At 42.7% G+C, this 24,683-nt stretch overlaps 1 protein-coding gene across 3 annotated transcripts in view; it reads left to right on the top strand.

Moving 5' to 3' along the window:
• The window catches only part of PLXNB2 (plexin B2), a 331,464-nt gene that overhangs the window by 168,209 nt on the left and 138,572 nt on the right, over window positions 1-24,683 (top strand). For 2 of the 3 annotated variants that reach the window (XM_083574852.1, XM_083574853.1), the window contains exon 3: window positions 3,616-3,684. The gene's annotated coding sequence lies outside the window, so the exon portion shown is untranslated. The remainder of the gene's footprint in view (window positions 1-3,615; window positions 3,685-24,683) is intronic. The other variant, XM_083574854.1, reaches the window with a different exon arrangement.

Raw genomic sequence — 24,683 nt, 5'->3', positions numbered from 1 at the left:
TGGAGTTAAGAGCATGTTCTTTACATGACTTTTCCCAAATTGAAAGCAGACTGGACGTAGTCATCTGAGACTGTGAACTATAATAATAATAATAATGTAAACCTCACTGGAAGTCACAGGAGCAACAGATTACAAAAAAAGCAATAAAGGGTTTTGCTTTTACCTTTAGAATTACCCAGTAGGTTGGAAATTATTCTGATAGAATGCTATGACTTCCAGGCTATCATTGCTGTGCAGGCAGGTATGTAGTCCTAAGAGGATAAAGGGCTCTTAGCTATGCCTTATCGAAGTTTTTGTCACTCACCTTTTCCCCACCCCCTCTAATAAGCAGCAGACGGTCACTGTATTTTGATAAGGTCTTTCTTATTTCCCCTGTGTTAGGTCGTAGACCTTTTGTCCAACAACAGAGAATCAGTAAAGATACTATTCATATTATTATTATTGCTGCTGCTGTTACTGTTATGATTCCACTCCACTGTGTTTATTCAGTTTTGCTCTGAGTGACTGAGGGTCAATTAACTCTTTATAGGGCAGTTTTTGGCTGCATGTACAGACTAGTGATTTTCAGAGTATGCCCATTGAAATCAATCCACAAGTTCGCTGACGTTAAGGGATCTGTTGCAAGTGTGACTAATAATGGGTGTGGAATACAGATGCCCATGTTTCTCTTCACATTTGACTTCTACATAAATAAGTGCATAAATACATCGTTTTGCTTGCATGCCACTTCTCCATAGTTAAAACATTGCTCGTAACCATTACAAATACACCAAAAATCATGAACAATAAATAAAATACATCAACATATAAATAGCCAAACAATTTCCACATAAAACAGAGAATCTAAAAATAAAGATACAAAAATAATAATATCCATAGCGGCAACAACCCCTCCCCCCCAAAAAAAAACCCCTAAACAATACCCCAACCCAAGATGTGCATTTTAATGATTGGAGCATTGCTGCTTTATGTTTGCTTTCTTTAATTTATGGGTGGCGGGAGAGAAATCTTACTAAAAAAAAAAAAGAGAGAGACACTGCACAAGTTGCAAAAAAGAGCAAGTTATAAAACTACCGTATTTTTTGCTCTATAAGACTCACTTTTTCCCTCCTAAAAGTAAGGGGAAATGTGTGTGCGTCTTATGGAGTGAATGCAGGTTGTGCAGCTATCCCAGAAGCCAGAACAGCAAGAGGGATCGCTGCTTTCACTGTGCAGCAATCCCTCTTGCTGTTCTGGCTTCTGGGATTCAGAATATTTTTTTTCTTGTTTTCCTCCTCCAAAAACTAGGTGCGTCTTGTGGTCTGGTGCGTCTTATAGAGCGAAAAATATGGTTATTTCCCTTCTACCTGCACCTGAGCAGTAAATGAACATAGAACTTTTTTTCCTGCTATTGCTGAAAGACCCATTCTTTCTATGTGTTACATCCTCATATGGCTGCTGTTTTACATAGGTCTATCTAGAGCAGTGTTTCTCAACCTTGGGTCCCCAGATGTTGTTGGACTACAACTCCCATCATCCCTGAGCTCTGGCCTTGCTAGCTAGGGATGATGGCAGTTGTAGTTCAACGCCATCTGGGGACCCAAGGTTGAGAAAGGCTGATCTAGAAGCAGCAAAGCAGAACTGTTACTTGAAAGTATGAATTGACTCTGCAGCAAATTGACTCCTCTTCAACAGGTTCTAGATACTTGATCCTTCCGAAATGCCCTTGTGCTCTAGAAAATATTACTTGATACCTCTATGACACTTTGTTTGATTTTTTTTTTCAAATAACCTGTTTGGCGGGGTTTAGTTTGGAAATCAAATAATACAGGCTAGTCCTGTGGAAATGCCTTTTGGAGAATCAATATGCTACTTGATTTTCTCAGTGCCAGAATGAAATGCTGCTGGCATTGTTGTGTGGAGCGGCAGTAGTTCTCCAAAGGGAGAAGAAGAAGGTCCAAGTCATTAGTTGAAAGTAAGCCTTCCAGTTACCAAAGTCCTGAGAATTGCTGGACTGCTTAGGTATTTAAATAGTCATGATTGCTGTGCCATCTGTGTCCTTAATTCTTTGCCCTCAAGGAATCTGTAGTGTAAAGAATATGACAGGAGAGTGATAAACTGTCTTGGAGATGTATATGTCAGAGTTAGGTTAGCACACTTGACGGAAGCCCAGGTTTTATGCTAAGGTAACCTTCCAGCTTGCATTGAGTTGTTCTGTGCCCCAAGATTCTTGCTACACTTGGAATGCCAAAAGGGAATTCTGTACAAGCCCTGCTGTGAATGTTTCCTGTACAACCACTTCATTAGCTGGCAGCAAAACAAAACAAAACAAAAACACACACAAAAAATGAGCATCCAATATCTTCCTGGTTGCTTGGTATAAAACACTGAAAAAACTCTTGTGACTCATATTAAAAAAAGAATCTTGTAGCAGAGGTTTAAAACTAGGAAACACACAGACCACAGATAGGAGAAGGAGGCCCACTGAAATCAATGGAAGGTTACTTTAGCATAAAACCTGGGCTTGGCCTTCATTTTAGTAGGTCATTTCCGAGTCTGCCTTCTTTGGATATTGAAAAGTATTCTCCAGCTTGATTTGAGAGCACCTGAATCTGTGCAAAGGTACGCGGGTGGCGCTGGGGTCTAAACCACTGAGCCGCTTGAGCTTGCCAATCAGAAGGTCGGCAGTTCGAATCCTCGCGACGGGGTGAGCGCCTGTTGCTCAGTCCCAGCTCCTGCCCACTTAGCAGTTCGAAAGCATGACAAAGTGCAAGTAGATAAATAGGTACCGCTCTGGCGGGAAGGTAAATGGCGTTTCTGTGCTCTGCTCTGGTTCGCGAGAAGCGGCTTAGTCATGCTGGCCACATGACCCGGAAAAACTGTCTGCGGACAAACGTCAGCTCCCTCGGCCAGTAAAGCGAGATGAGCGCCGCAACCCCAGAGTCGTCCGCGACTGGACTTAACGGTCAGGGGTCCCTTTACCTTTACTTTAAATCTGTGTGAAAGGTCGTGTGATATTAATGTGATTTAAATTTTGACAACTATTTAACCTTTCTCCAAAAGGAAGTGCTTCGTTTAGGTTTGAGTTCTTAACTGGGCAAGCTGAGAAAGAAAATCTCAAGTAACAATGAAATGAGTCACCGTATTTTTCGCTCTATAAGACGCACCAGACCACAAGACGCAGCTAGTTTTTGGAGGAGGAAAACAAGAAAAAAATATTCTGAATCCCAGAAGCCAGAACAGCAAGAGGGATCGCAGTAATCCCTCTTGCTGTTCTGGCTTCTGGGATAGCTGCGCAGCCTGCATTCACTCCATAAGACGCACACACATTTCCCCTTACTTTTTAGGAGAGAAAAAGTGAGTCTTACAGGGCAAAAAATACGGTACACTGCTGCTGGTCCATGCAAGGCAGCTGACCTGAGTGGCAGCACGGGTTCAAGGCCTTGCTCTTAAGATCTTTTTACCAGAACTGTTGGAGTCTGAAACAGCTTCTGACCCTGACAGAACTGGATAAAGGATAAAGGGCTGAAAAATGTTTTCTGTTCTGAAAAATGGAATTGGCAAGGGCTGGAAAAAAAAGAAAGAAGTGCTTATAACAGTGCACTAAAAAAAAATGTTCCTTTCCCCCCTTTTTAGGTAAAAAAAATAAAAGAAGAAGCTACCTGTGGAAAATTAAGTGAAGTGAAAGAAGAACCAGAGAAGAACGTAAGTACTTCTCCCTGTTGAAAAGCTTGATAGCATGTCAGACCTGCCAAGGAATATTAATTCTTTTAAAAACAGAAAACACTGGGTTCAGAATGATAGACATTTTAAAGATAAGTTATGTAAAGTGTAGCATGTTTAACTGTGCATATGTGGACTGCAGATTATAAAAATATTAATTTCCTTTGCACAGTCATTTGGAAGTCAATTAAAGAGGCATCTTTGGGATATTACAAATAGCCTAAGAACAAGCCCAGTTTAATTATCTAAAAACATTATTAGACTGATTACCACATTTTCTTTTGCTTTTTGACTTTTATTGCTGGCTGTGGGAGTATAGGGGCACGTAGCAGTGTTTTTATCTGCACTGTGTCATAATTTCTGCAAAAAAAAAATCTAAGTAACAAGAATGCATGGATTTGGAGCATAAAGATTAGAGATGTTCAAAACATGGAACTTAATAGTGAGAATTGATGGGATGTTTGTCAACAGCTGTATGGATGACGTTAGCTAGTATTTAACACCAGCACAAAACCCTAGCCTTCTGTCAGTGGCAGAGAAATGAACACAAAAACTGAGGAATATTTTTCTTGCAATCTGGTATGTTTTTATCTCATATGTATGCAGGCAAGGCAAAGCATAGCAGGCATCTGCAAATGTACTGTGCACAGTTATGAAAAGTATGATTTTTCACATTGCTTGGAATAGCACGCTTCCACCATTAACTTTCTAGCTGAAGACAAACAAATTGGGTATCTTGATCGCTGGCTTTCCAGTTCAGAGCAGTTTAAAGAAACATCTGAACAGAACTTGAAGCAAAATACTACCTATAAGGTTCTGTATTTGGAGGAATTTCTTGGGTTTTTGTTTTTGTTTTTTTTTGCTATGTGATTTTTATAAATGTAATTAAAATTTAATTCAGAAGAAGAAAGGAAAGTTGTTTTTCCCTTATTTTAGGGGCCCTCAGTGTATACTTACATGGCTTGATGTAAGACAGGGACGTGCATTCTCTGTGGTTTAAAACAACAACAACCAAGAAATGTTTGAATACTGTGTTAAAATAAGCTGCATTCCGAGGTCTGAATAAATTATGCAGGCTAAGTGAGTATGCTATATATGCTTAACTTGAATATTTCTGCTTCTGCTTCTTAGACTAAGGGCAAAGAGCTATGTAGTCATTGCCACCCAACCACTAAAAATCCCCAGTTCCTTCCTTCCTGTGGCTGCCACAATTTATCCAGTTACTGCCCACATGTTTTTACGCAACCTAAACTAGCAAACTTCCATACCCCAGCCCTTGAGTGCCGTGTTGAATGGATCATACTTTGTCAGGATACACACAGTATCATGTATGGCATAGGTACTTTACCTTGCCATAGCACAAATTGCATTTTGCTGGTTTCCCTCTCTAGTGCAGCCTTCATTTTCTGCAGTTGTTCTTCAAATTACCTTCCATTTACAATCATATCATCAAGTCCACCAGGCAAGAGGGGACCCTTTAGATCTGCCAGCACCACTTTTGAAATGTCCCAGAACATTACTGTTGTGGGTTGGTCTTCAGGAGATACCTCCTCTTGCCAGTAGCTGCTTGCCAGATCCAAGGTAGAGAACCAATAGGCATTAGCAAGCAGATCTAAAATATATTCAGTCCCTGGGAAGAGGATGGGCATCTTTCACAAGGGTATTATTCAACCACAAATAGTCGAGACCACAGATACTCTGTTTGACGCGAGCCATCACAGACCTGCTCCCAGATAGTAGTCCTTTCCCATCCTCTCTCAGAAAGCAACTCTCCTCTTTTTAGGTCAGAGGTACAGGTCACAACAGGGATCCCAATACTCCATGATCCATTGCAATCTGTTATACTATCAGTCACAATGTCCACATAGCTTTGCCTTGGTTCTTATTAATTTATCATTACTCCCTGCTGTCTGCTGTTCAATTCCCATTTTCTGTCATCCCACCTTAAAAAAAACAAAACAGCAACATCCGTTCAGTCCTCTGCTTATGCGTGTCTTTTGTTAATTTAATTATGTAAGCTCACAGCTTTAAGCACAGGAGAAGTTGTCTTTACACTGAGAACTACACTGAGAATGTACCTTCAACTAGAGGGCCACAGCTCACTTGCAGATCGTGTTTATTGAGCGTTATTGGCATGGCTGTCTTAACAGTATAGCCGATCAGCTTATTCATGATGCACCCAGCACTCTTTAAATATTGGATATCTGCATAGGGTTTTCTGCTATGATAACTCCGCAAGCTTTCTGCAAGCCTCAAGGCACTTATTCACTATTTGTGCGCGTGGCACAATAGGAGACAGATTTGTTTGAGGGGACAATCCAGTTGATAACCATGTTGCTTCCATCCATCTCTCCCCCCACCTTGTATTGCTTCCATACCTCCCAGTAACAGAAAACCACAGGAAAATTCTGCTTAGTGATTAGTAACATCAGATGTTAGGGGAAGGGGAAAAGGACTGAATTGGCCTCTAATATGTTTTGATATACCATGGGAAGATGAACTGGTTTTTTCCCCTTTTTTCCCTTTATTTCCTTATGTAGTTATGGTTACTTATCACCGTTACATCTTCAAACATTTTTCAGCCACCATGAGGTCATGTCACATATATGCAAAGCTGGCTTTCTCTGGAGTTCATGGTGCATGAAAGTGACTTGCTACCATATGTCGCCCACCCAATTTTGAAGCACGTTGAGATCAGCATACAGGCTTGTGAAATGTTGTGTAACGATTCCATTATTGTAGGCATTTGTGTAGAAAAGCATTCCCAGTTGCTTCTATTGCTGTTGTCTGCAGAGATAGAACCACAGACACAGAATCATAGAAGGGACCACAAGGGTCATTTAGTCCAACCCCTTGCAATGCAGGAATGTTTCCTTCAGCCAAAGAAATCCCATATCACCAGATCATATATGTAGATATGTAGAGTAATGGAACATTAGCTTGTAGGTGCTGCTTGCAGACATCTTGTGAATCGGAAAGATTCAATGAAGTTAACATTGCATAAATTTGTCAGTGGTGTGTTCTTCTGAGACATGGGAAAGGAAGAATCTCTGAGCACATAGATTTTGATCCCATTTCAAGCAAAATTATGCATGAGTGGCTGAATTTTTAATCGTGTTTGACATACTGCTGCACTGTGTGTTTTTTATGTAACAATGAAAATGGTTTTGAACCATAACACCTTGTTTGAACCTGTAATTTGTTTCTGACATATTCACACAAATGGAATGTTTAAAGGAAGAGAATTGGATGGATTGATCTTTAATTTGAGACTAGTTTGAAGATTACCATGTTGAAAAAAGATATGTTTGTTATATATATTCTTCAGGTATGACCCAGAAAAGAATTTTTAAACCTCACTTCTGTAATTCTCATTTTACACGTAGGGAACTGATTCAGCCATTATTCCAACCCGTTGTTTAGCATTATGCAGCCAAATAGACACAAGCGTCAGTCTTTGCAGCAGGGGAAAAAATAATCTAATCAGAAGCTGCATAGTTTCAGTGCAACTTTTGGCCTGTTTCTTGGCCCTGCTTGTAAATTCCATAAATTCTGACATGTAACATCTGAGCAGTTGGTCAAAATAAGAAATAGCAACAGTGCCAATTTCCAGGAGAATTCAAATAGTGCTCTGTACTGTTCAGGGACGCGGGTGGCGCTGTGGGTTAAACCACAGAGCCTAGGAATTGCCGATCAGAAGGTCAGCGGTTTGAATCCCCGCGACGGTGTGAGCTCCCGTTGTTCGGTCCCAGCTCCTGCCAACCTAGCAGTTCGAAAGCACAAAGTGCAAGTAGATAAATAGGTACCGCTCTGGCGGGAAGGTAAACGGCGTTTCCGTGTGCTGCTCTGGTTCGCCAGAAGCGGCTTGGTCATGCTGGCCACATGACCTGGAAGCTGTACGCCGGCTCCCTCGGCCAATAAAGCGAGATGAGTGCCGCAACCCCAGAGTCGGTCATGACTGGACCTAACGGTCAGTGGTCCCTTTACCTTTACCTTTACTGTTCATTAGATAAGGATGCTCCACACATGCTCTGCATTCTCTGAACAGCTAACCATTTGCAAAACTAATGTTTCTGCTTCTATTATCCAACTCTCATGACAGACAAAAATAGTTTTCAGCAGTGCATCCATTGTAATAGGAGAGTACTTGAAGGAAGCTTTTTAAACACACACACACACACACACACACACACACACACACAGAGGAATTTACGCATATCTTGGTAGTTATTGACCAAATGAGCATGAGTGGAACAGCTGTAGTAGAAAATAATGCAATAATTGTACATGCATGTTGTAGATTTTCTGTCAACGATTGTGAATAAACAGACCAGTGGGCTGTTGTTGACTGAGAAGGACAAACTATAGGTTGCATGCGGGAGAGTATGAGCAGGAAAAAGTAGTGGTTAATCATTCAGAGAGTTTCCCAAATATATCTAGCACCATATTATTTCCACTCGCAAGTGATAAACTGCTGCCACAATGTGTTTGAATTACTTTGAAATATTCAAAATCGGTAATATGGGGGCCGTGCAATCTATTCAATCCTATCTCTCTTCAGAAGGAAATAATTCCAGGAATGTGAGAAACAGCACACACATAAAATATTTGGAGGCAAGAAGAGTGAAATGTGATAACAGTCAAGACTGGATTCCAGTTTGAGTCCAGAGAAATGTATGTGTGTTTATTTTTATTTTATTTTTAAATGCCATTTAAATGTACTGTAGAACTCCATCCTTTCATTTCAGTTTTTTTGTGCAAAACAATTGTAGCAATTCCCCCTGCCCCAAGCCCTCCAACAAAATGCCCCAGACATTTCCTCGAAATACGTGTCCCCCCCCCCCCACACCATGGGCTTCATGAACTGGCGGGAAAGCTTTACACTGCCTACGCTTAGGTTCATGTGATGGTTTCTATACCTTACTATACACCCTGATCAAATAACAAAATAGTTTGTTCCACTGACTCTGATATTATTTCCACTAATGTAGTGGAAATAAAATCATGGTTAACTTCATTGGGGGGGGGGAGGTTTTAAAAACAAACAAATGCTTGTACTATATCTGCAGTGTTTGTGTGCAGGATTACATGCACAATTTTTAACCTTAGCAGATAATCCAGAGCTATGTGCGGTCTGGTGCACAGAGTTGAGCCCCTGCAGATACTACACTGTTACTTCAGTGAGGAAGCAATTTCTGCCTATGCAGCCCATTGCGTGCATTCAGCTCCTGCCTGCAGGGAAGCGAGGCTGCTCATGTGTGCTCCAGCACTTGCAAATAAAAGGTTTTAGAACGGACCTTTTCAGCTAGCCTTATTATAGCGATGTAGTACTGACAGCAACTTAAAAAGCAGAGACATCACCTTGCCGACAAAGGTCCGTATAGTTAAAGCTATGGTTTTCCCAGTAGTGATGTATGGAAGTGAGAGCTGGACCATAAAGAAGGCTGATCGCCAAAGAATTGATGCTTTTGAATTATGGTGCTGGAGGAGACTCTTGAGAGTCCCATGGACTGCAAGAAGTTCAAACCTATCCATTCTGAAGGAAATCAGCCCTGAGTGCTCACTGGAAGGACAGATCCTGAAGCTGAGGCTCCAATACTTTGGCCACCTCATGAGAAGAGAAGACTCCCTGGATGTGATGGCCTGGGACTCAGGCTCAGACTTGGAGCCAGAGGAGTCTCAGTCCGCACCGGATCCTTTGCCTCAGGCAGCAGCCGAACCTAGTCTGGGGCCTGATTCTGAAGAGCCCCAGTCTGCACAGGTTCCCCTGCAACAAGCACCAGCTGGGCCAAGTCAGGGGCCTGAGCCTGCCCTAGCTCCAGATGCGGGGATTACCTCGTTGCCCTCAGCTGGGCAATCATGTACAGCTTCTCCACTACCAGTTGGGTCAGGAGAGGCTGAGGGGGCCTCTGGGTCTAGTAACCCACCAACATCTCCTGAGCTGCAGAGACTGAGGTCTGAGAGAAGGAGAGACCTGAGTACTCACAGGAGGAGTGCTCGCCTTCGGGCGAGACAGGGAGGTGAGTCACCGGGGGAGCAGGACCGGCCGTTACCCCGACAGAGATAAAAGGCTGCTGGACCCCGCCCCAGGTTGCAGGAGCAATGTTGCTGTTTGCCAGAACCTGCCTGTGATCCTGTGCCTGACCTGCCTGGTTTTCTGCCTTGACCCTGTCAGACTGACTCCTCGTGGAATCCTTGGATTCGGGATCCGACCTGGACCACGTTGCTCGGGTTACCCCCGGGCTCAGCACACTAGAAAAGACCCTGATATTGGGAAAGATGGAGGGCACAAGGAGAAGGGGACAACAGAGGATGTGATGGTTGGACAGTGTTCTTGAAGCTACCAGCATGAGTTTGACCAAACTGCGGAAGGCAGTGGAAGACAGGAGTGCCTGTCGTGCTCTGGTCCAAGGGGTCACGAAGAGTCAGACATGACTAAACAACTAAACAGCAACAAGTACTGAATACCTTATGATGATGAGCCTTGTTCTGCACTCACCCACAGGAACTATACCGCTTCAGGTGTCGAAATGAAGCTGTTTGCTCAGAATCACGAGACAAGCCATAAAAGATCACAGCTAGAAATTTTCTATCTCCCTGTGCCAGAGTTCAGAACCCTTTTAAATACGTGCAGGCAGAAAATGACTTCTGGTTGGCTCCACAAAAAGAGATTTCCACAACTATAGGCAGGTTCGGGGAAGACCTTCCTTTGAAGGTTTTTAGGCAACAATATACAGAAAGGTGCATGAAGGCAGGAGACAAAACCAGAGGCACTGACAGGTAAACTTATCTACCTCTCACTGCTGGCAGGAGTTGCAAATTCTGGCTGCTATGCTTCCAGTTTCTTAGCTCAGTTCAGTCTCACGGTCAGCTCAATCAGGCTGGGTGTAGGTGACTTGTTTCTTTTGCTGCATCGCTTTTGGTAAATTTAATGAGTTGCGATATTTATTAGGCAATTGGACGTGTTGAATATGCAGTTTCCTCAAATGGCCTGTAGTAACACATTAAATATGTGTCTCTAAAAGTACTCTGATGCCTTGTAAACAGGAATTGTAGCTTGTTTGCTTTCCAGCGTAAAAATGTAGCATTGGTTTCTCCTCCAGACCCCACCCCTTCTTGAGACTGTGCTCACTGCTGCATGTCCCCCCCTTACTCCCCCCCTTTTTTTGCTTTTCGTTTGCAGTGAAGGTGGGAAACAAAACCACAGCAAAAATAGGTATGTCAGCTAAGAGGACTTGCCACATAAGCAAGAAAAAACCTGGGACACAAAGGCATGTCAACTTAATTGACCAGTACACTGGCTGACATTGTTGTCTAGATTTCAGATTTAGAGGAATTAAATGCTGTTTGCCTCTGGCCCAACTTGGAATGGATCTGTTCCAGCTGGTAACAAAGCCACGAGACAGAAGGGCTTGTGAACTCGTCCTTAATTAACTAGGGCATTTTCTTTCAATCCTACAGGTGATTAAGAAACTGCCTTACACCAGGTAACACTACTTATCTCTCTAGTGTATTCTGATTGGCAGTCGCTCCGCAGAGCATATTACAGTAAGCCCTCGATTTATAGTCAAAACACATCATGGGTTCAAAGGCAGGTGGGATAGTCTTTTTACCCAGACGCCCGCCTCTTTTCTGCCTCTCTTTAAATTTTTTAACTTTTAATTTTGCCAAGCACATAAGGCTGAATGTGCACAAGTTAAATTTACACAAATTGCAGGTTCACTGTATTGTATAGTGGTACTGTATTGGCAGAATATGTAGACACAAGCTCTGAAGCAGCGTGGTGTAGTGGTTAAGAGCGATAGACTCGTAATCTGGGGAACCGGGTTCGCATCTCCGCTCCTCCACATGCAGCTGCTGGGTGACCTTGGGCCAGTCACACTTCTCTGAAGTCTCCCAGCCCCATTCACCTCACAGAGTGTTTGTTGTGGGGGAGGAAGGGAAAGGAGAATGTTAGCCGCTTTGAGACTCCTTAGGGTAGTGATAAAGCGGGATATCAAATCCAAACTCTTCTTCTTCTTTATCTTTTGCATAAATGTTTTATTGAAACTTTTCATCATATAATACAGTGAAAAACAAATTAATCTGAACAAATTCATCTTTTTTTTTTTTTAAAAAAGGAAACAAATCAAAGAGAAAGAAGGGGAAGGAAATACAAAGCCTGCTCTCAAAGGTGGATCTTAACCGTTGTCTCATACAAAAGGGGATGCACCCCTCCAGCTCTCATCTGGGAAATTCCCTTTCTTCTCCCATCCTTCTACCCTGGGAGATTTTCCCTGCACTGCCTCTCACACAGGGTCTTTCACCAACCAACCATTACCTTCCTGTGCGTATCTTCATTAACCCAGAGCAGAGGACATAAAAAAAAACCAAATCATAAGCAAAAAGCAAATTAGATAACGGAAGAAGGAAAAATAAAATAAAGCAGCATATAAAAATGTGCTATATTTCTGGCCAGACAAATGTGCCATTTGTGAGAATAATCAAGTAGGAGTAAACATAATTTTAAAAATTCAGATTCTGTGAAAGAGAGCAGCTGGCCAGTTATTGAGAGTTCTTTTGCCCTTATGTCAATGGTTGTGTAATTAGACTATTGACAGCTAACTTACTCTTCAACTAGATAGGGCTGTGTTGTTGATTTCATTTCGGTGGGATCCATAAGGTGCATAATGATGCAAACCACTTGTCATTAAGGAGGTGATGTCGAAATAATACAGACAAAAATAAAATAATTAGGCTTACTACAAAATATTTTTGATATATGCAGTAGTACCTCTGGTTGCAAACGGGATCCATTCTGGAGGCCCGTTTGCAACATGAAAAGCCCGCAACCTGAAGCGCTGTATCTGCGTAGGTGCGTGGGGCAATTTGGCACTTGTGCGCATGCGTGAAGCGTGATTTAGTGCTTCTGCGCATGCACAAGCGCGAAACCGGAAGTAAACCTTTCCGGTACTTCCGGGTCACCGCAGGATATAACCTGAAAGAACGTAACATGAAGCAAACATAACATGAGGTATGACTGTACTTCTGTTGTTTCTTGGGATTCAGACTTTTATGAATGAAATAAAAGTAGGCATTGCATATGTGGGTGATCAGTCTGTGTTGCTGAACGTTATCTCTCAAATTTATAGACATGGTCTATTGTATTGTCTGACTGTTTACATCCAGTTTGCCTTGTTTACTTGCTGTTGTTGCCATTGGATCCCATTTGTGTAGCACCCTCTGGCCTGGTTCTCACAACTCATAAAATTATAGTTAAAAACAAACGGTGGTTTTATGTGAACATGCAGCTTGCTGTTGCACACTGCTGAAAAGTCTTCAGTCGCCACCTCACCTGCTGCACGACCAGGAATCAAGCCCAAGTATGGCTTGCCATGATGTCTCAACCCATACTTGTAGTTTGTTTCCTCCAAACAAACAAGTAAGTTAGCACCATATTTTTCCGTGTATAAGACGCCCCCATGTATAAGACACTGCCTATTTTGGGGGACTAAATTTAAAGAAAATGAAGGGAGATGGCCCAAAGTTGTTGAGCTTTTTTAAGGGGGAATTGCACACACACCATCATGCCAGCAGGGCCATTGCTGGGGGCTGGCAAAGTGGGCAGCCGCTCCCCCCACGCCACTGCGGGCAGGAAGCTCCCTAGAGTGCGGGCTGCCAACCAGCTGGCTGGTGGCACACAGCTTCCGCCCCACGCCACTATCCGTGTATAGGACGACCCCAGTTTTTTGACATGATTTTTGAGTAAAAAAACCTCGTCTAATACACAAAAAAATATAGCAACTGCTTGTGGTTGGCTTGGAGAGATACAAAGCTTACACCTGAGTTTGAATGTGACTCTGGTTTGTTTCTTGGTGGTTTCCAAGGGAAAGAGAGGAGTGGGAACATTTTGAGCAGCATGCACCACAACACCACTCGTTGAAATTAAGCCATAGTTTTTCAACTTGGTTTTCTGTCACATGCAAACTGTACCCCCGTATCTGAGGATGGTGGGTTGTTCTTGGTCAGTAATCCTCACCATTTCAAGGTTGTTTAGAACTGCCACTTTCAAGACATGTCATGATCACACGAGAGCCAGTGTAGTGTAGTGGTTAAGAGCCGTAGTCTCGAAATCTGGTGAACCGGGTTCGCGTCTCCGCTCCTCCACATGCAGCTGCTGGGTGACCTTGGGCTAGTCACACGTTTTTGAAGTCTCTCAGCCCCACTCGCCTCACAGAGTGTTTGTTGTGGAGGAGGAGGAATGTTAGCTGCTTTGAGACTCCTTCGGGTAGTGATAAAGCGGGATATCAAGTCCAAATTCCTCTTCCTCCTCTTCCTCCTATGCACTGTTCATGTTATTTGTTATTTACTGTCATGGGAATTATAAGAACTTTTTATCAAAACTACATGGTTATGCTTTGGGCAGTTTAGGAGAGGGGTGCCTCATATAAGATATTTGAATGCATGCAATATCTAACACATCTTTTGAATGCAATCTGCCCCCCTTCTTCAAAACAGTTGGATTTTCATACATAAAATAATACATCTCAAAACATTTAAAAATTCTATCCAAGGCCATATCAAGAATTTGTTGCTATTATTAAATCTTGGCAACACCCCAGCTCTTTATTCCCCCCCCCCAGTCCATGTGAGAATTGTGATTCAGAAGTGAGCACATGTCTCCTATGTGTACTTGGGATGTTTCTCAGAGTGTTGTTTTCAGAAGTTGGCTCCACAGAAGCTCTGCTCTTTAAACTCTAAGTTAAAGCAGCCTGGGGATTCATCACGAGACCTTTTAGAAAGGGGGTATGTTGCCAATGTACACTTGCCCTAAGACAGGCTCAGATGTATTCGGCTTTTCTCTGGATGACCACCAAGATAAACAGGATGTGTTCAGCTTGCTAGTGCACAAGGAGCAAAGAGTGCTTTTTCAAATGCAAATGTTTTAGTATTGCACCTTTGCCCTGTTTGCATGCTCAATGAAATTTAACTCTGGAGTAATTTGGCATCCTGTGAGAATTTCAGTAAGGGATAGTGAGATGGCAAAGCTTTGTCGATCTTGCTTTCCCCCCGGCACTCCCCCAAACATGCTAAAATAATGGATGTTGTAAAATGGGTTCTCCAGACCCGGAAATGCGGAATCGTATAGTGTTCTCCTTTTGTGCAGTCCAGTTGCTTTAAACAATCACTCAAGTCAGAAAATTCTCTGGCAGAAATCCCCACAAACATGCTGAAGTTGTTTTATGTACCGTATTTTTCACTCTATAACACGCACCCGACCATAACACGCATGTAGTTTTTAGAGGAGGAAAATCCGTAGGCATGCCACCCGTAGGCATTCCCTCCATAACACGCACAGACATTTCCCCTTACTTTCTAGGAGGAAAAAAGTGAGTGTTATGGTGCAAAAAATACGGTATGTAACAACAGCAGCTAGGATTCTGTATGCGCACAAATGGAAGGTAGGAGAAGTTCCAACCAAAAAATGGATAAGTAAGATAATAGACTATGCAGAACTGTCAAAATTAACAGCAGAAAAATAAGAGTTATAAGAAATACAGTGATACCTTGGGTTAAGAACTTAATTCGTTCTGGAGGTCTGTTCTTAATCTGAAACTGTTCTTAACCTGAGGTACTACTTTAGCTAATGGGGCCTTATGCTGCCGCTGTGCCGCCGCCATGCGATTTCTGTTCTCATCCTGAGGTAAAGTTCTTAACCTGAGGTACTACTTCCAGGTTAGCGGAGTCTGTAACCTGAAGCATCTGTAACCCGAAACACCTGTAACCCGAGGTATTACTGTATTACAGTATGATGAGCTCACAAGCGAGATTTGAGCTATGAGCAACAGAAGTAATTAGATTATAATATTGTGGTTATGATTTGATACCTAGAAGATAGTGTGCAGCATAAGGGGAGAAACAACTTCATGGAATAAAGGGGGTGGGAAGTAATAATTTTTTATTTTATATGTTAAAAATGTTAAAACTTAATAAAATATAATTTTTTAAAAAGAAAGAAAATTGTATGGGATTACGCCTTTAAAGGTAACTTTATTAATATATTTCGTCCTTTACTTATCAGCACTTTGGGTTATCTGTTGGCCCCTTCAGTTTCCAGCTTATGAACCACCACCATAGGAATGGTGAACTCACAACAGTGTTTTTCCACAGCTAAAAAGAGCAGCTTTAGGGATTGGGCCAGACTGCCCTGAAGTCCCATTTTTTTCTGGCTGCAGTATGGGCCATTCGCCTTTCCTTTTTCTCTTCTAGTACTGCTGTTTAATCTGTTGTTTGATGTGAACAGGTGTGGACCCAAAAGATTGTAATTATAGATCAGAACAGATTATAGTAACATGACGAGTTTGTTTTGAGTATGCCATCTTCATTTGCTTCTGCTTGCTATTGAATATGAAACAGTGCCTGGAGCTTAAAACTGTCACTTCTACGCTGTACATATGAGCACATTTAATAAAAGACGCATCTTGTTTTTTATTTGATGAACATTTCAAAAATTAGTGTATGTATGTTAAAACCAAATGACTTAACACAAATCAGTGTCCCGTTTAATGTTCTTTATTCCTGAGTTTCATAGGACTATTATTAAAAACACACACACCATGAGTTGCTTTCAGGACAAACTATAGTCTGTAACAATGCCTCATGGTTCTGTTTGCTTGCCTTCTCCACCAGAGCTGCTTTATCAGTGCAGACTGAAAAGGGCAGGATAGCAAAAAACTGTGTTTTGGTAACCTGCAGCCTTCTGAGGAAGAGCCCCACGAATAAGTGAAAATCATGTAAGCGGAGAGCACCCTTTAAATGGCTGCTCTGGGGCTGGCTGGGCGATGGGTGGAAAAGCAGCGGCACCACCACACACCAGGACAAACATATTTCTCATTGTACGCAATGCTGTGTTCCCTAAAAATACACAAAAGCCCACCCCTTGAAGCAAGTATACTTAGGGTTTCATCCATCACTCATTAGTTTATTGCATTTCATTTAATAACTTCTCCCCCCCCCACCCAAGCTTACTTGCATTTCAGCACCCCTGCATAAAATGAAGACTTTCCAACCGGGCCAACACACAGATGTATTGGGCAGTTGGCGTGATCCATCGTTGTTGGCAACAGCTGGTTTTTCTTTGTTACACTATTGCACTCTGGCGCTGTATTTCTGAAGAAGATTGTGGATTAGGGCTGTTGCTAGAACTGAACTCCTCAGGGTGCACCTAAAATGAAGTGACTGAGCCTTGTTAAATTTGTTCTCCTGCCTTGCCAGGCATACCTTACCCTGGAAAAATGAATATATCGGCATGAGGTGCAGATTGGGTCTAAAATGCAAACTGCTTCAGTGCAGGTATCATTAAAATGTATTTCTTTGAGTAAATCCTGTAAATTAGATTACCCTGTAATTTCACTGGGGGGTAGGGTAGGGGTTCCTTTCACTTTTATATCTGATGGAGTAGTTTTTTTATGTCCCTTAATGAAGACTACGCCACGGCTGTTAAGTGCAGCTGCCAAGAATGATCAGAACCTACCCAACCTGTGCATCATCTTGAAGGCTGCTGAACATTGCTTCATAAATAAAACACCATTTCTGAAGGATGCAGGAGACCAAGTGCCATAATATTATCCCTGTCTCTCTCCATCCTTGTCAGTGCTAGCCCTAGTAGGGCTTTCAATAATAAATGTGTGGCTGGTCCGTGATAAAGACAGAAATGACTACATGTGTAGAAAGAGCTGGAAATAAGGGGGCCCTTGAATGGCAGCTCTCTTTTTTTGTAAGCAGGAGTAGTTTCAAACAAGCCAACCATGTACGAGATATGTCAGGGGTTTTTTTTAGGGTGGTTGACAAAACATCTGGGAATGCTCTGTGAGCGTGCTTCTTGGGGGAGTGCTTATCACCAGAGTTTAGAACCCTGTGACTGCTGAAAAGCTGTCTTTCACATAGCAGAGTAGGATAGTAATAATACAGTTTTGAAAGAGACAAAATGCTGTTGGTGGATCTCCTGGAAGATACCTACAGAAAGGCTGGCTATCAGAAAGCTTGCAAAAATAATTGGTCCATTTGCAAGAAATACTGGGTTGTTTTTCAAAGGAGCAATAAAGTGAATGCTCCATCAGAGAATGGTCATGAACTTAAAATGAACTTTACTATATGTATGTAGTTATGTGGTGAATAATTGGGGTGAAAGGTAAAAAGGTATGTAAAAGGAATCAAACAGGTATGGTCACATTTTTTAAGCAACCCTTTCTATATAAATGAAACACATGTTGCCATAATGCTTAAATTGTAACCAGAGTGTTTTGTTTTGTAAAAAGAAAAGAATTGTTGCTTTCATGTCTGTGATCTGGGCATTGAGAATGTATTATATGAAACTGGACATTTGAGAGGAGGCTCGTAACTGAATGTGGACTTGCATTGAACTCAGGATTCCATGGGATATTTGCATCTGCAAATTTTGAGTAAAAACGGGGTCCACTTGCTTTGGCCAGCTTTGTCTTGCTTCCTTTTCAAACCCCAGGGAAAGATACAAGTCCTCATAACTGAGACCATGGTGAACTTTGGAAATGTAGGCTGAGGAGAAGGGTCCGTCCTCTCCTGCTAACTTTAGAATAGCTCCAAGCACCTGAAAAAAAGCTCAGCTCTGTGGTGAAATTCCTGTACTCTAAGCTGTGCAGCAGAGCAGAAGACTTGGAAGAATGTTCAAAATAATTCAGTGGCCAGCATGATCTGAAGAAGTGTAAGAAGAGGGCCGTTTCTGTGCACAGAATTGTATCATGTGAGACAAATCACAGTTCCTCAAAATCATTGTGCCATCCAACAGCATATGCTTTAGATAGAGGGTTTGTTGAACTCTGCCATATCCCTTCAGCTCTTGCAGTGGGAAATCTTGGGTCATTTTGTATGCCCAAAGCCCTTTTTCTGCATTTGTCCATTGTATGTGTAGTGAGCAGAAAGGGATTGTGTCCACCAGCCATGCCTGTAGACCCTTCATGTGTACAGGTTCACATACATAGAGTTTCCTTTCAGGGAGTCTACTGAAGTGCAGATTACAGGGCTGGGTTCAGCAGATGCCTCTGTTTCTTCACTTGAAAGCCTGAAAGGAATGCCTGAGGAGGCTGGAAAGTATCTGTGTTCTTTCTAGTTTGTGGGTTTCATTTCCAGTCTCTGAGTTCTTTTGTAACCCCCCTTGTTTTACATGGCTTTCTATAAATATTTGGAGGATATGTAAAACATTTATTTCTCTCCTCCAAATTAATTTGCAAATGTTAACTTGTCAGCATAGATGGCTTGGTGTTTGAATACACGTTTTTAATTCACTGGATTAAGAGGAACATGGTTGCAAAGGGCAAAGCAGACTTTCTGCAGTTGCTTGAGCTGAATTTCAGCTGTATAAAATGGAAGTTGAATAATCGTATTGATAGCACTATATGCAAACAGCAGAGGTGTATTTTCCAAACATTCTGTTGAAATGCAGCATAGTGTAATCGAAGTCCTTTCCTCGCCTCCAGTTGTTCATGGACTGAAGGCATAGAAGGGAAGCAGATTGCTTCCTCTGACCGCATCCCTAACCTCCGTGCAGAAGAAGGCATGAAAAGGGGCTCTGTGCCCATTTCATGCGTACAGCTGTTACAAACCTTTGGTGGCTCTGGATTCCCATGTGTGCATGCCCTTTCATGTTGTTGTTGTTGTTGTTGTTTAGTTGTTTAGTCATGTCCGGCACTTCGTGACCCCATGGACCAGAGCACACCAGGCACTCCTGTCTTCCACTGCCTCCCGCAGTTTAGTCAAACTCATGCTGGTAGCTTCGAGAAGACTATCCAACCATCTCGTCCTCTGTCGTCCCCTTCTCCTTGTGCCCTCCATCTTTCCCAACATCAGGGTCTTCTCATGAGGTGGTCAAAGTATTGGAGTCTCATAGCTTCATGAAGCTTCATAGCTATGAAGCCCTTTCGTAGCTTCAGCTAAATGCATAAAGTTCAGAGGCAAAACCAATGTGTGTCTCCTGTTGCTCCCTGACTAAATGCGTGAAGAGAAATGGAGAAGAGGGCTTGGATGTTGAAATCTGGAGGGGTGCTTAAGTTCAGATCCACACTTGTCGAGGACAATCAGCATACGTTTAATGCCGAGTGGAGAAACCCTGTGTATTAATTCCATAATCTGCTTGACAGAAGAGCAGGAAACAAATGCCATAAGCAAACGAGTAAAATTACAATTCCATGACTGGGAAATGGAGGAAGTGGCTAATTCCAAAATTTATGTGGGTGATACTAGGGTTTCATCTTGTCATTGGCTCCACAATCTAATCTACTTGACCAGTGATGTATGTACCTTCGTAATGTTTATTTCTTTCGTTAATATTTCCCTTAACTTCATGCAGCTGCCATCCACTCTATTTCTTAGCCGTGCATTTTCAGAAATAACCTCTCCCCAAATTGCTTTTTTTTCCTCCATTGGTGTCATTTATCTGTCCTGCCCCAGTTTGCTCTGAGTTTTGAGTTGATTTCTCAGGGGATCAACATTCTGGAGATCACCATGGCAACATTTAGAAAAATGTATGCTGCAGACTTGAAGCTTCCTTGCTGTTATCCCTGTGAGAGCTCTTGATTATCTGTGGGCTAATGGAGGTGGGAAGGAGGAAGAGGGGGTTAAAGGTAAGCTAAGTGTGCCTTGCATATTTGCATGCAGATTTGGAAGACTCTGCCACTACTACTGCTACTGCTGCTGCTGCTGCTGTAAGCCAAAGATCAGCATAGACATGATGAGCTATGGGTAGGGTGGTATGGAACTTTGGGTCTAGGAACTCACTCAGCATCCTATGAGTGTATGGTGGGACTTAAAATAACAATGTCTCTCCCAAAGTACTTAGTAAAAAAGGGGGGGAGGCTTTTAAAATAATCTATTCATTTTCAAAATATACTAAGCGAAATGTATTTTTAAAAATACACCCAGTGAATGAATGTGTGTGTGTGTGTGTGTGTGTGTGTGTGTGTGCATGCGTGTATATATATATATAGAGAGAGAAGTCAAGTGCTGAAAAATTTAAGTTGTGACAGTTGAGCAAAATATAGTTACACTAGTATGTCGAGCTGAGTTATGCTCCCCAAATGGAAGGAACAAAGAGTTCAGTAATGGCCTTAGTGGGTATGTCAAGAAAATAATGTAGACTGCAGTTCTACATGCACTTAAGTGTGCACAAGTCTCATTGATTTTATTACTGTGTTAAAAATTCTAAATTGTGCAATTGTATAAATCACGCAATCTGGCAACTTTGCACAAGCATCTCTGGCCTTGCTTTATTTGGCTTGCAGTATTCATTCCAATCTGAGCTCTTTTTGCACGACTTGAAACCTTTTCTCATAACACACACACACACACACACACACACACACACGTGGAGAAAGCACAGCGAGGCTTGAGACTCTCTAAGCAGGGGCACTCTGAGATGTTTAGGCACCTGAGGCACAATGCCCACCTCTGCCCCCACGATGGGAGAAGCCCTCACCAAACCTTGCCAGCCCGTGACAAGTGCTTTCTGGAGCTCTCTGCCCAGAAGCAAAGCTGGGCAGTGGAACATCCTCCCTTCTCGCCAACTCAGTGATGTGGGGAGGCAGTCAATAGAGCTTTGCTTACCCCTAGGGGTAGAGGAAACCAACAGCAAAGTTGTGCTGTGCTACTGCACCACCACTTTTCTGGGTTGCTTCTGTGGTGGTGGTGGTTCAGGCAAGGCCCTCACGGGAACACTGGTTTTTTTTGTTTCCACCGCCTGAGGCAGCTTGTTAAGTTGTGGGTGAACATATCAGACGACACAGCGATTCTTCAAACAGCTCTTGTTTATTCACAGGCCAGGACCGAACTGGACTGAAGGGTTCAGTCAGCCTGCTTATATAGAGCTCCAGTACAACGTAACTGTAACAGTTTTCTAAAACTATCCAATCACTGAATGTCACTTTCGATCCCTTATTTGCATAACTATCTACAGTATCCCCCTGCTGGCCCAGGGTGAGAACTTCAATACATAACACAGCTTACTCACCCTTGTCATGGATGGACCGGCTTTGATTCTAGGACTGTGGAGGGCAACCCACAGGGCCACAGTGCGAGAAGCAATGGGTGGAAAGAGCTGGCAAAATATTTTTATCACATCTACAATTTAAGCTTGGTTCACCGGTGTAAGGTTATGGGAGTTGTGGATGAATGCATAATGGCAATCAACTGCTGTGGTGGATCGAGAATGGTTTGTTGCTTGCTACCCTTGGAAAGTTCCTACAAATTGGCTTGCAGTTTCTAATTTGTCTGCATAGCCCATTTGCATGGTTTCTGGTGTGTCATTGCAATTGCAAGTTGCGCGGACACAGAGGAATATGGAAGCAGGAGAGGACTTAGAAGAAGAAGAAGAATTTATTATTTATACCCCTGCCCATCTGGTTGAGTTTCCCCAGCCACTCTCGGCAGTTCCCAACAAAATATTAAAAACATGATAAAACATCAACCATTAAAACCATTAAAAACAACCATTAAAAACATCCCACAGCAGTTCAACTATGTGTTGATTGCCATTATGCATTCATATGTCTTCTAAAAGTCTTATAGTTGTTTATTTCTTTGACATCTGAAGGGAGGGCGTTCCACAGGGAGGGTGCCACTACCAAGAAGGCCCTCTGCCTGGGCCCTGTAACCTCACTTCTCGCAGGGAGTTAACCACCAGAAGGCCCTTGGAGCTGGACCTCAGTGTCTGGGCAGAACAATGGGGCTGGAGACGCTCCTTCGGGTATCCTGGGCCGAGGCCATTTAGAGCTTTAAAGGTCAGCACCAACACTTTGAATTGGGCTCAGAAATGTACTGGGTATAATGATACATGTTGCTGCAGCTACAAAAATGCAGGGCACAAGTAGGCAGCCACATTAGATGCCTATCAGGGTTAAGCACATGTGATGCTTCATTGCTGGAAGTGATTTGCTAGTCTTCCATGTTGCAGGATGGTGTGAATTGATTAATTGATTGATTACATTTCTAAGCCACTTTGCATTCAAATGAATCCTAAAGCAGCTTAGGTAAAGGTAAAGGGACCCCTGATTATTAGGTCCAGTCGTGGTCGACTCTGGGGTTGTGGCGCTCATCTCGCTTTATTGGCCGAGGGAGCTGGCATACTGCTTCCCGCATAAGGGGAGCTCACCCCATTAGCGGGGATTCGAACTGCCGACCTTCTGATCGGCAAGTTCTAGGCTCTGTGGTTTAACCTACAGTGCCACCCGCGTCCCTTACAAACAATAAATAACAATAACATGATAGAACGTAATAGAAAATTACAAATGCAACATAAATCATATAGAATAATTAACAAATCATCAGTGAAACAATCACAATCTATAAAACACTGTTAACTCAGCAACAGCTTTAAAAAAAGGCTAAACATCACAATTAAAGCAAAAGTCAGCATAGCAATTCTGTGTTAAAGGTAAAGGTAAAGGTACCCCTGCCTGTACAGGCCAGTCGTGTCCGACTCTAGGGTTGTGCGCCCATCTCACTTAAGAGGCCAGGGGCCAGCGCTGTCCGAAGACACTTCCGGGTCACGTGGCCAGCATGACAAGCTGCAACTGGCGAGCCAGCGCAGCACACGGAAACGCCGTTTACCTTCCCGCTAGTTAGTGGTCCCTATTTATCTACTTGCACCCGGGGGTGCTTTCGAACTGCTAGGTTGGCAGGCGCTGGGACCGAGCAGTGGGAGCACACCCCGCTGCGGGGATTCAAACTGCCGTCCTGACGATCGGCAAGCCCTAGGCGCTGAGGTTTTACCCACAGCGCCACCCGCGTCCCATAATTCTGTGTTAGATGCCTAATAATAATAATACATGCCACCCAACTGACTAGGTTGCCCCCGGCACTCTGGGCAGCTCGCAACAAATTAAAAACATTAAGACCAGTAAAACATAAAGCTCTGAAAACTTCTCTAAACAGGACTGCCTTCAGATGCCTTCTAAAAGTCAGATAGTTGTTTATTTCCTTGACATCTGATGGTAGGGCATTCCACAGGGCGGGTGCCACTACCGAGAAGGCCTTCTGCTTAGCTCCCTGTAACTTCACTTCTGTCAGGGAGGGAACCACCAGAAGGCCCTCAGAGCTGGACCTCAGTGCTGAACGATGCGGCAGAGACGCTCCTTCAGGTATACAGCCTCAGTTGAGAAAACTATGTTGAAAGCTACGAAAGTCATTTGTGTTTCTGTATGCTTTCTACCAGTAACTTGTAATCGAAAGAATCCTCTTCATGAAACAAGAAGTGGTTAAGGAACACTGATTTAATAACCCACTTCCCTGCTTGAGAGCCAGTGAATACTTCATAGACGGATGCAAGAATCGTTCTCTGTAATTTAAAGGAAGACAACAGTTACCACTGGATTTCTTCCCAGATAGAAAATAGACTTGTAAGAAATCTGGAAACTCTGCTAAATAAATTATGTTTCTAGGCCCAGACCCTGAGAGTTGTTTGTTGCTCAACATTTTTGAGAGGCAACAAAGGACCCAAATACCAAAGTGTCCAGGTCAAATCCTGATATTTGGTAAAGGCTAAATAGTATAGAAACCATTGAAATGTTTAAAAAGGCAGAAATATAGTTACTGCAGAACTTGAAAAAGCAAATATCTCAGATGATGAAACCACTAATCCCTTGGTCACAAACACGGAGGGTTTCTCCTCCTTAAGTTTGGCCCATTCTGGTCTAGTCTAGCCTAGTCTATTCATTCAATTAATTTCTATCCAGTCCTCCTTCCCAAAAGAGTCTAGAGCTGCAAACGTCCAAAAGGTAAAACAATACAATTCCAAATTAAATAAATTTTTAAAGCATTTATAAACAATTCTAAAACCAACTCAGAATGTTTCAAAACATTTAGAACATGTAAAAATATTTAAAAGCAAGCACATACTCAAACATTTCCCAGTTTCAAGGTTTCTTTTCGCCATCAAATGCCTGCGTAAACTCAGATATTTTTTAACTTCCTCCTGA

Source organism: Podarcis filfolensis, assembly GCF_964270895.1.
Source record: "Podarcis filfolensis genome assembly, chromosome: 10".
NCBI lineage: Eukaryota > Metazoa > Chordata > Lepidosauria > Squamata > Lacertidae > Podarcis > Podarcis filfolensis.
Note: the sequence above shows the minus strand (reverse complement) of the source record. Positions and strands in the feature narration are given on the sequence as shown.